Source organism: Limulus polyphemus, unplaced genomic scaffold (genome assembly GCF_000517525.1).
Source record: "Limulus polyphemus unplaced genomic scaffold, Limulus_polyphemus-2.1.2 Scaffold490, whole genome shotgun sequence".
NCBI lineage: Eukaryota > Metazoa > Arthropoda > Merostomata > Xiphosura > Limulidae > Limulus > Limulus polyphemus.
In genome coordinates, this window is record NW_013666100.1 from 404,383 (window position 1) to 416,131 (window position 11,749).

An 11,749-nucleotide genomic window follows, 5' to 3' on the forward strand; every position below is an offset into this window, starting at 1 on the left:
ATAAATTACAGTATCATAATCAAAATACAACAACTATAACGTAGCATGGATGTGGCTTTATCTAATCCCATTAAGTGACTGAAGAGAGTAAACATGTTCTAAAAACACCTCTTTTAGATGAGTGGTCGAAGATGCCTCAGGGCCTCATTAAAATTTTGATTACATGCAATATCTCTCTCTGAATATCTTTGCTGCTCATAATAACCATATTGTATATCGAAGTGAAATCTCATGCAGCATAAAGATGTAAGGTCACCTTTACCAAATGTTAATTTACGAACGTAGGTTCAATAACCAGTCATTTCCATTTCAGATTACATCACGGACTATCAGATGTCTGATTTGCATAAAAATGTACTGGGGTAAGATGCAATTAACAATATTTTATGACAGTAGCTCTACTTTCCATAACTATAATGTTTGAATATCCGATTATTATTGGTTGTGTTTTCCAGTATAAATTCTTACATGATAAACCATGTATTTTATTTATACATTTTAATCTGACAGATCATTATATTAAACATGTTACAAAGAAATATTTGTAATCTACAAATATAAAAAAATGGAAACAAACATTAAAATAGCCTGTGAATTCCTACTCAAATTAGCATGAGATTGAAAAGGGCACAAAAAGCATGTATGTATTGAATGTTCCACGACGGATAATAAATGTCAACTGTAAGAGACTTCAGTTAACAACATCCGAAATTGTCATCGTGTAACATGGAGTTGGCGACTTAAACGGTCTTTATCAGCTTTACAAATGCTACACATATGAGATGTAGTACAAACAGTTATACATATAATAGAGACGGCTGATATAGTTATTAAAAACTTTTGTTTAAAAACACAAAACAACTAACAGCATTTCGATATCTTTAGATCATCATTAGGTTAAGAATGAGATATGAAAAAGTGACCGTTATTGATCACGTGTCGTAGAGACGACAGTAATGATTGGTGTAAGATTTTACGTAGCGTTGTATACATTTAATTTATGAGTGAGTGCAAGTAGTGATCTGTAGGCCTTACAACCACCAAACATATTAGGTGTAGTAGTGATTTGCAGGCCTTACATTCACCAAACCTTCTAGTTGTAGTATTGATTTGCAGGTCTTACAACCATCAAGGTGTAGTGGTGATCTATAGATCTTACAACCAAACACACTAGATGTAGTAGTGATCTGTAGATCTTACAACCACCAAACACACTATATGTAGTAGTGATCTATAGATCTTCCAACCACCAAACATACTAAGGTGTAGTATCGACCTGCAGGCCTTACAACCATCACATTTACTAGATCTAGTAGTGATCCGCATACCTTACATTCACCAAACATACCAGGTAAACTACTAGTAGTGATCTTCAGGCCTTACAACCACCAAACATTATATTATTAATTTGTAGACGCTAGAAAAACCAAACATATTATGTTAGGTGTAATAATGATTTGTAGGTCGTAGAAGGACTAGTCACAAACAAAATGTATCGGGCCTTAGAATTGTTTGAAGTTAAGCACAAAGTTACACAATGGACTATCTGTACTCTGGCCACCACGGGTATCGAAACCCGGTTGCTAGCGTTGTAAGTCTGCAGACATTCCGCTGTGCCACTGGGGGGCTATCTGGCCTTAGAAGTAGTTACATGTAGTAGCAATATGTAGGTTTTATGAGCATTAAATTTATTTATATAACATCTATTTTATATTGATTTTTAACAACAGAATGCAAAATGTTTCTTTATAACAAACTAGCTGAAGTACCCGTCCCCTGGACGGAAGTTATGCAAATTCATGATTAATAAAAGGTTATCTTAGGACAATGCCAAATTTGATGAAGATCCATTAACAGGGGGCGAAGTAGTGGTAAAGAACATTCATAAAAACCGCAAAACTGTATATTTGTATTTACCTCCGCATCGACCAATTGAACCTCCATACCAATTTTGGTGAAGATCCATCCACACCCGGCAAGGTAGTTACGTGGATACACAACGGACAACAGACAGTACTATTATATTTATATAGATTCATATATTTTATGATAACTGGTTTTAATGTTAGGCATTTTTTCGTGGTCTGCTGTTTTAACTGTAAACTAAAATTAATTGACTTTCTATTCTCTGCTAAAAAATCTGACATGAATAAATTATACTTTGTGCATGGTAATTATATGCGAGGTTTCTCAATAGATTTGACACGTATTTTCCATTAATTAAAGCCAAAAGTAAAAGGAATTACGATGTGTGCGTGAAAGATTCGTTGATAGGAACAAACTTTTATATACTGGTAAAACTGATCCAAGTATGGATTTTATTAAAATCATTTAACCAGAAAAGAAAAGAAAAACATTGTTACAATATTCAGTAGCACTCAGATTCAGCTACTTATTTGATAAAGAAATAAAATGTTGAATCTCGCAGATTAAAAGGTTTTTTTTGTTTTCTTGTTTTTTGGTTTGTCATCAAGATTCCTAGCGAATAAACATATTAATGTATATATGAAATACTGCCTGGAAATGAGCCGGCAAAAATAACGTTGAATTACATAAAACTGGCGCTGTAACAAAGTAAATTCTATAATACAAGAAGTGGTATTATTACATTTATCTTGTCACAGCAGTAAATGCTTCACAGATTTCGAAATATAGACAAAATTAGCAATTTAAAAGATTAGTAATTTCTATCAGAGTCTGTTTGACTAATTATCAATCAGTTTAAGGCACACCTCGAAACGTTTGGATATTAGACAAATAGTATGTTTATTTTTAGTCTGCGTTTTCTTTTCTTATGTAGTTAATATTCAAGTGTAAAAATACATTATAAAAGCTACGTTATTAAATTTGAAATTCACATCTTCTTATAGTTTATTGCTCTTTATATATTATATTACTTTACGTAGAAGATTGCATTTTTATAAATATTTGTTAATTTGATAACGTCTAAATCAACATTAGAAGAAATTAATAGGCTTTGATTTATAGTCCTTTACTCACTACTAATAACCTAAATATTTTATGTGATTGAATAACAAGTATCGTTGTCGTCACAATTAATTATTCATTATTATTCAGCGGTTTAGCTGGTAATTTTTTATTGAATATTCTGGACCTCTATGCTATTAGAAAAAACAACAACAGGTAGATATCTATGGCGTACATTTAGGAACTCCCGTATCTGTTGAAATAGCCCCACAGTGGCACAGCGGTATGTCTGCGGACTTACAACGCTAGAATCCGGGTTTCGATACCCGTGGTGGGCAGAGCACAGATAGCCTATTGTGTAGCTTTGTGCTTAATTACAAACAAACTGTCGAGTTAAATCGTAAGAAAAACAAAAAAATGTTTTTTTAACATTAAATTCATTATATAGAAATCAATACTTTGCATGCATATACTTATTTAGATTTAAGTACAATCACAAGTTGCAAATATTAATATAAGTTTTCTTTAGGCATGTATAGGCTACCCTCAATTTCTGTTGCGTAGAATATCGCTTAAACACATTCATGACATACAAACTGAGGTGTGATATTGACACAGTGAACAGAGTTTTATTGTGTATTTGTTGTGCTTAGCACAAAGATACCCGATTGACTAACAGCGTTCTGCCCCCCCCCCCCAGTGGCCCAGCGGCATGTCTGTGGACTTACAACGCTAGAATCCGGGTTTCGATACCCGTGGTGGGCAGAGCACAGATAGCCCATTGTGTAGCTTTGTACTTGACTACAAACAAACAAAAACATTTTCGCGCGTAGAAATGAGCTCCAGATTTTACCGTTGTAAGTCCGTAAACCTACCGCTGAATAAAAACACCTCACTTACCACAAACACGAATACTGGATTCTTTGTACAACTTCTTTTAAAGACACGGTAAAAACAGTGAATAATGAAACATTCTCATATGACCTCATAAAATTGATAAATAAACATATTTTCATCATTCTAAAGAAAACAAGTTATTTAACTTTCTAAGTTACTTTATATCTATAAAAAAATATGTGAAATTGGAGTAAAAAAACCGTCTTAAAGTGTGGTTAACAGCAGAAAGTGGTAATATTTGTTTGTTTGTCTGCTGTTAATAACATAGCTATTCAAAGGGCTTTTTGTGCTGTAACCAGTACGGGTATCAAAATCCGGATTTTATCGTTATAAGCCTTCAGACTTACCACTGAACCACTGGTGAGCAAAAGTGATAATAGCTTTCTGAAGTGAAATTTTTTCGAGAAATGGTAATATCTCTAATGTAAAAATCTTCTAAAAGAGGCGTAATAGCGACATAGAATAACCTAATTTTTAAATGTGGTGATATTTGTGTTCGGTAAGACTCTTTTGAAATGAGATAATTGTGGTATAATTTAGGATTTTGGGACAAAATCCTTGCAAAAATTGTTAATAAGGCTGTAGCATAAGATTCTCTCTAAAAACTGATAATAATACTGTGACGTAAGGTACTCGTTTAGAGTGATAACTTTATTATAAAGGATTGTTTGTTTGTTTTTGAGTTTCGCGTAAAGCTACACGAGGGCTATCTGCGCTAACCGTCCCTAATTTAGCAGTGTAAGACTAGAGGGAAGGCAGCTAGTCATCACCACCCACCGCCAACTCTTGGGCTACCCTTTTACCAACGAATAATGGGATTGACCGTCACATTATAATGCCCCCACGGCTTAAAGAGCGAGCATGTTTGGTGGGACGGGGATTCGAACCCACGACCCTCGGATTGCGAGTCGATCGCCCTAACCACCTGGCCATGCCGGACCATTATAAAGGAAGATCCAACATAAAACAATGTTAATATCTCTCATTTTCTACGTTTGTTTGTTTGTTTTGAAGTATGCGAGCAAAGTTTCTCCGCTAGCCGTCCCTAATTTTGAAATGATAGACTAGATGAAAGACAGCTCCCACTGCCAACTCTTAGGCTGTTCTTGCCTGTCCGAATAGTCGGATTTTGCTGTCATTCTTATAATGCATTCACCCCGACATGCGGAGCGCTATTTTATTCTCTTCTTTTAGCAGTAACGGGACATGAACAAGGTATTTGCAGATCCGTGGTCCGACACGCTAATCACTTGAAAAACTGGACCACACTTGACCCATTTTCTACGACATTTATATACCACTTAATAAAATAATCGGTTATACCATTGAGGAAAAGTTTCTAATAAATGACCAATGAAATAGTTTGTGGATTATATGATCACTTTATTTTTATTTGTTTGTTGTAAAGCACAAAGTCGTCCATCGCGAGATCGAACTCCGAGTTTTAGCGTTATAAACCCTCAATATTACCGCTTAGTTATTCTAGGGCAAACACTTTGTCTTAAATTATTGTATCAGTATTATAGTTTTTAGGTTTACTTACACGTATATATTTTAAAAAATACCAATTATCTATTATTAAAATGATATCTTTTCCACTGATCAAAATTTATATATATGTATTAGAAAAATGTAGAGATAATGAAAATGCGTTAAAATATCAATTGTAATTACACTGCACGCAACGATCTTTTATTTATTTCAACTATGATAAGGCAAAACAATCACTGTTATCAAATAATGTCAGTTACCCCTTCAGTTCACTTTTATATAAATTAGGCATGTGGTGGTTTGTATGTAATCTGAAATTAAAATGATCATTTGGTAGTGGCGACTTTATCTTTTAACAGTTTATAACACTTCACGTCAGTATAAAGTATGATCATCGTGAACACTATGGTCAATCTAGCAATAATTTTGTATGTCTAACATCAGTGTTGATAAGGTCCTGATTATGTTTGAGTATTCCTATAAAGGATCTATTTGTCCAGAGCATTTATAGTAGCTTCAGTTAGTTGATGGGATGCGATGAGTCTACAAAGAGTATCCTGTACTTGACAAAACTTGTGTACAGTGAGCGTTCAATTCACTCCATTGGGTAAACCTTCTCTCCTTCACATAATGTGTCGACATTTTTAGCATTGTGCAGGCGAGCTTTATAATCCAGTAAGGTGAAATCATGGCCAATTGCACATCAGGATTTGGCGGCACATCGGTTGAAAGACGTGGTCCCTTTACATTGTGACATTAATGACACCATTCTAAAAGATTCAAAGTTAAGTGAGTTCATCAAAACTTCTGTCCACTCTATACTTCCATTATCATCACGTGCGTCACATTTTGCATGAAAATAGAATTTGATCTGAATCCACATACTCTACAAATGAGTACATGTCTGTTAACCTGTCTTCAGGATGAATCACTATTCAATTGTAAAAAAAAGTATATTACCAAAAACGTGTCCCTTAAAAGTTTGTTTCCATCATCTGTACACTTTGACAGCGTCAAGTTGCGGCTGCGAACATTTGATTTCTTTTTGAAGCAAATACCCTGTGATTGCTAACAAGTTAGAATCGACAAATAGCCATCGTTTGCCTGTGTGAAATGTGTATGCCGGTCTGCCTTGTTTAAGTATCCGAGAAACTCCACCAGTTGTTGCCCCCAGTGGCACAGCGGTATGTCTAGAAACGCTAGAAACCGGGTTTCGATACCCGTGGTGGGCAGAGCACAGATAGCCCATTGTGTAGCTTTGTGCATAAATTCAAACAAACAAACCACCAGTTGTTTGACGTTCTGTTAACGATATAGCCTGCTGCCTTCTATTTATCAAACTTCTCTCCATGAATGAAACAAAAAGAATATTATTTGAGGTTTATTTCTTGTTCATGAACAATTTGAGAAAATTTAATTTCTGTGATTCACTTCAAACTGAAAAGTGAAACAAAACTATGTTGAACAATGTATATAACATACGCTGAATAAACAACCATCTACTTTAGAGATAACATGATTGATCATCACATAACTTGCATACACATTAATTGATAAGATCATTAACGTCATTAAATACAGTGGCTTTGTGTAGTCGTGACTATAATGTTACATATCCCAACTTTCGTTGTTTATGTGCAGTATAAATTACAAAAAATATAATGATAGTCAACGATATTAAAATAGTAGAATCAATTTTTCATTTGTAAATGTTACAATCGTCTATGCAGGTGAGTAAACTTTACCACACACCCGTATCAAAGGATATCCCTCAGTCAACAGTTTGGGAAAGTCTTACGCACATACGATATAAGCGTATCTATTCTTCAGTCACTCGTGAAAAAGGAAAATAGACATTTTGTAGACCAAGTCAAGTTTATACCTTCACAAATTCTTCCAGTCGAGTATCTAACACCTTCTTACCTTAGTAGTATATGTTACATGTACATAATATATGTTACATTAGGCACACATTTCTTTTTATTTGAATTATGCGATACAGTTTATGTTATCGTTACATTGCAATGTACTGAATCAATCTTGATTCAGTTGTCTTAGTTAAAAAAGCCATTGGACCTCAATTATACGGTCAGTGAAACTAACCCAAAAGTGTAACTTTCTACGTTTATTATTATTTAAGATGAGAAACTTTCAGCACAAATATTTCGTTAGACCGACTAAAGCTCCAACCCATGTACTCGAAGTATATATCTTACTTTAAGGAGTCACCTCCCAGTGGCTCAGCATTACGTCTGAAGACTCACACCGCTAAAAACCAGGTTTCGATAATCGTAGTGGGTATAGCACAGACAGCCCATTGTGTAGCCTTATGCTTAACAACAAACAAACAAACTTTAAGGAATAAGAGGATTTTGTTAAATAAAATTGTAACGCAGGGGATTGTAGTACTAGGGAATCATTATTAGTTGTCCAGAAATAATTATGTTAAGTGTATAGGCTAATTCTACTTAGCTTAAATACCTAATATGAAACATTAATAGGAAGATTAAAACATACCTCTTTCTAATATTGAATACTGTATCCTAGCCACAGCTTCCAGGATAAGGTGAACATCAGGAAACGAATATTCATTGCTTTTAATAAACGTAATTCTTTATGAAAGTTTTTTGTCAAAGCTAGAAGTAAGATAAGGAAAGGAATTTATCGATCATCAAAAACTTGAGTTTTATGTTTGTACAAGAAGAATCACTAAGCTCCCCTACCTATATGAAACGTAAGATATCAGAAACATTGCAGACAGCTCTTTCCTCGTCCTTCTTCCAGCACGTGACGTTCACGACTACTTTAAGTAAGCGCGGAGGCCGCAAAATAACCCACGTTTTAAGCCCCGGATCAGTCCAACCGGATAAGGGAGAAGACGTCCTAATAAGAAAGATGAATTCATACAAAGTTATTAACTCTGTCAGACAATTTATGTCCAGGCCAGAGGACCGTCTTTTATGTTCCTAAAAATGAACAGACGAATATACATAGAGTATGGCAGAGCATGTGATTGATGCACTAAATGGTCCTGTGGCTAGTGATTTAACACAGAATTGTGCGTGTTTTAAGGTTTAAAATTAGTCTTATGAATCAAAAAGTTGTATAGAAAATTACATCGGCTCCATAAAAAGTAGCTAAAATCTTCCATCATATATGTATATATCCCCTAAATAAACAATCATATAATAAAATTCGTGTATGAATAAAGACTTGCGACTGACCAGGGGCGCAGAAGAGGCACGTGCTACCCCACTTTGAATATTGTTTAGCCTCGTCTGGCTCGCAAGCTCTTCCTTATCTATATCCTTGCCCTCCCCATATAAACACTTAAACAAAGTTATCACTTTGAATTAAAAATTTATGGTGCATTACATCCCCTTAAGAAATACGACAGAATATTATGTCACGGGATAGTATTATTCAATTCTAATAACAAAAACATGAATGAGCATTATGTTCAATTATCTATTTGTATATCTTGTAATAAACAAACACTCATGGAAACTCATTTCAAGTTAGCAATTATTATATCATTATCCTTACTTAATGCTAGAAAAATTCAAGTTCAATATTTATTTTGTGATTAAGAAACTGGAATATCTTAAGCTCATAACAGGCGTTTATTTTTATTTTTTAAATTATCATAAATCGCTCAACAGATGGCAGCATTTACTTTGGAAATTTTGATTAAAAAAATAATAAAAAATTCTGGAAGAGTCTTTTTTTTTATAGCAGGTAGCTGACAGTTCTAAAGGACAACGGCATGAGCGAGATTTTTATTTATTTAACTTGAAAGACAGAAAAATATAATTTAATTTCATCTAATGTTTATGAGCACATTTATAGAAATATCATAACGATAAGTGAATGATTTAAAACTTGATGTCGTTTTCTTTATTAAATTTATAAACCTTTGTTATCTACATAACAAGTTAGCTAATAGTACAAGACGATTGTATGCCACTAATTAATTATAAGCATGATCAGGCATCATGTTCGCCTGTGAAACAGCGATAAGTCTATGGACTTGCAACATTCAAATCCTGGGTTAGATTCCTCGCGGTGGACACAGCAGATAGCTCAATGTGGCTATGCTATAAAATAAACAAACAAAATAAATCAGGCATTAGCAACTAACTTTATTCAAAGGAAGATTCCAGACAAGAATTTATTTTTTCGTTGAGAAAATATTAAAAGTGGTATTAATCGTGCCTCTCCGCCATATTAGGTGCTTATGTGTTCAACAATCAGTCGCCAAGTATATCTTACCCTAACTACTTTAGAAGAAATACATCCTAGGATAACTTGAGATGTGTTTTAAAAGGCCAAAGTAACATTATTTTTTTAACAGTACGCAACATAAAAAAAGAAGTCTTAAATTTCTGGAATATGATCACTTATGGTATGCACGACTTCTGAAGCGTTCAAATCGTAACTCATACTCCCGTGATGACAACCATTCTTCAAATAAATTTTCACAATCAAGCGAGGCGGCAGACACTCTGCCTAGTTTTTTGTAATAATCTTATATACGATCATATAAATATATATATATATATGAATTGATATTGTGATAAAAAAATAGTCAACTTTGAGATTTACATTTTAAATTTATGATGATATATCAAAAGCTTTCTCAGGTCACAGACTTTAAACGACACTTTTAAAATGTCTCTGTATATTAAAATATCGAAAATATTTTATTTGCAGCTGAATAGACAAAAATACTCGTCAATAATGCAATGCTGAAAAAATTAAAATTTCATACAAAATTATGCGCGTTGCTATCACTAAACTTATTGGGATTTAGTCTTCAGATTTACAACGCTATAATCAGTGGTTCGATTCCCCTCGGTGGACACAGAATATAGCTCGATATGACATTTTTATAAGAAAACACACACACACAAAAAAGTATCAATTTTTAGAAGTAGATCATCTAAGCTATATTGTTTAGGTGATTGAACTCAGCATTGGTATATATATAAGAAAAATGATTGACCTGTAAGTTATTTTTCGTTTATATAATTACTAATTTGATAAACGAGTTCTAAATAGTTTACACAAGAACGTTTGTATACTTTTCTGAAATATAAAAGCATCTCGTGTTTATTAGTGTAGTTTATGTTTCGTAAATTAATGATTTGACTCATTAAGTCTCATTTTACGAAATGTTTAGTTAACCTAATTTATACAGGTGTAGAGAAAAAATTGTAGCCTTTAGTGACCAAGAATTCGTAGTGATTTCACTCAGTAGTTTGAATTTTGGTACGTTTGTTGTTTGTTTGTAATTAAGCACAAAGCTACACAATGTGCTATCTGTGCTCTGCCCACCACGGGTATCGAAACTCGGATTCCAGCGCTGTAAGTCCGCAGACATACCGCTGTGTTACTGGGGAGAGGCGAATTTTGGTAAGAAGTGATGAAATTGATGAGTAACTAAAATGCTATATTGTTTGTTTGTTTGTAATTGAGCACAAAGCTACATGATGGGCTATCTGTGCTCTGCCCACCACGGGTATCGAAAACCGGATTATATCGTTGTAAGTCCGCAGACATACCGCTGTGCCAATGGGGGGCAAAATGTTGTATATAGAGAGAGACTATTTGCAAAATTATTTTGCATTATGAAATAAAATTCCATATATAGAGAGAGACTATTTACAAAATTATTTTGCATTATAAAATAAAATTCCATATATATAGAGAGACTATTTACAAAATTATTTTGCATTATAAAATAAAATTCCATATATAATACATGTGAAGTATCGAAATTATATTTCGAATATTATTTTTGAGAAATTTGTATCATTGTGACGTAATACACATAATAAAAAGCGTAACACAACAGCAAAGTTGTGTTATTCACGCTAATGTAACCAGGGTTAAACGATTTCAGTAAATAATGCAACATAATTATAAAGTTGAATACCCAGAATGGTAAATGCAGTAATTCTGGTTATTTAGTTGAATTATTGAATGTGAGAAGACGATATGTATAGGGTGTGACAAACTTTTTATATAGTTGACACTATATGGTTGGTACAGGTGGTATAGTTGGTATTATACAGTTGGTACAGATGGTATAATTGACATTATACGGGTGGTACAGGTGGTATAGTTGGTATTATACAGTTGGTACAGATGGTATAATTGACATTATACGGGTGGTACAGGTGGTATAGTTGGTACTATACGACTGATACAGGTGATATAGTTGGTATTATACGGTTGATATCACTAGGTACTCGATAATAAATCGAGTAAACTGTTGGTGTTATACGGATGGTACTAAAAAGATATTACAAAGACAAGTAAAACAATTTAATCACTGTCTGTGTCAGTGTAAGACGTTAGAAATTAAAATATGTTCTAAATGGAATAACTTTATTGTCACTTTTGTTTCACGTTGTAAGTACAGTACATA

The 11,749-nt window shown here is 33.7% G+C and overlaps 1 protein-coding gene across 3 annotated transcripts in view; it reads right to left on the bottom strand.

Annotated features, from left to right (window-relative positions):
- Window positions 1-8,193, bottom strand: part of LOC106458597 (slit homolog 1 protein-like) — a 65,202-nt gene extending 57,009 nt beyond the window's left edge. For 2 of the 3 annotated variants that reach the window (XM_022384867.1, XM_022384866.1), the window contains exon 1: window positions 7,834-8,193. The gene's annotated coding sequence lies outside the window, so the exon portion shown is untranslated. The remainder of the gene's footprint in view (window positions 1-7,833) is intronic. The other variant, XM_022384868.1, reaches the window with a different exon arrangement.
- Between the last annotated feature and the right edge of the window lie 3,556 nt (window positions 8,194-11,749).